Below are 1,277 nucleotides of genomic sequence, written 5' to 3' on the forward strand. Positions count from 1 at the left end.
ACCAAACCAAGCCTTTATATTAGTGAGGTATCGAAAATCAAACTGTATTTACGTGTTTTACACTCACAAAAAAGAAGCCTATCATTCTATAGGTATTTGAAGAACTTGTAGTAATCCGCCACAATTTAATTCTTCAAAGAATAGACCATTCCAAGCTTTAACTTGTTAAACAAATGTTTAAACAACTCTACTTATTCCATTATGAACAGTACTGTCTGTTGCATGTCCATGTAACTACTTAGCAGGGTGTGGATGGATCTTCACCAAAATTGGTGTAAAGGTTCATTAGGGTCCATGCGGAGGTACATACAAAATTTCAGTTTTTTACCACTACTTCGCCCCCTGCAGATGAATCTTCACCAAATTTGGTATGGATGTTCATTGGGAGATACATACACATTTTCAGTTTTGCATTTTGCCCGGGCATTTTTGCGTTTTTTGAAATTACATATAAAGGAAGCAACTTTTCTTGTCCTAAGATAACCTTTCATTAATTATGAATTTATATAACTTCTGTCCAAGGGACGGACATTCCAGCTAGTTATACATATATTGCAAGATTTAAGAATTATAATTGATTTCTAAATTTTCTATACAGTGACATGCAAATTTCTTGGGGATTTTTCAAATGAGAGTGTGGTATGCAGGCAGGCCATACGTTTTCTATGTAGAATTTTTCAAAATTTTCAATAAAATTCTAGTTTATTGTAAGTCTATGCTGTTTTCGAACAACACATGGTCATGAAAGTCGTTAAGTTGACGTCATTTTAGCTGTCTTTGTTTCTTGGCATTCTACTAAGATCACTCCTGTTATAATCATGGAAAGGAGGAGACGTGATTGTAATGCTGCACGTTGTGCAAGAATGTAGTCAGCGGCGTTCTTTAGTGGTAGCTCAGGTGGTATCTCGCGATTGTACTCAAATTAACGTCTCTTTATGGTAAAAAAATACATGGGTTTTTTTCCTGTCTTCTCTAAGTTTCAGTATGGGTTAAAACAGTTATACGATTTTTTTTTATTTATGACTAACCCACAATACTGATGTTTTAAAACAACATTAATTATAATGAAAACATCGTGCTAAAATCAAATATTGTAATTAAATTATGATTAATAAAGTGTTTTTTAACCGAAGTCTTTCTAAAAGAAGGTCTGCTTTCATCCTTTAAAAACAGAAAAAAACAACTAAACATTGGATAAATTGCGTACAAGATGTTTCTTCAGAAATGAATTTGTTTATTTGAAGTTAAACACAAAGCTACACAATGGGCTATCTGTG

General features: G+C 33.0%; 1 protein-coding gene across 1 annotated transcript in view; it reads right to left on the reverse strand.

Moving 5' to 3' along the window:
• The window catches only part of LOC111088515 (zinc transporter ZIP3-like), a 26,656-nt gene that overhangs the window by 20,306 nt on the left and 5,073 nt on the right, over window positions 1-1,277 (reverse strand). The gene's annotated exons all lie outside the window — the stretch shown is intronic.

This window comes from Limulus polyphemus, unplaced genomic scaffold (assembly GCF_000517525.1).
Source record: "Limulus polyphemus unplaced genomic scaffold, Limulus_polyphemus-2.1.2 Scaffold3925, whole genome shotgun sequence".
NCBI lineage: Eukaryota > Metazoa > Arthropoda > Merostomata > Xiphosura > Limulidae > Limulus > Limulus polyphemus.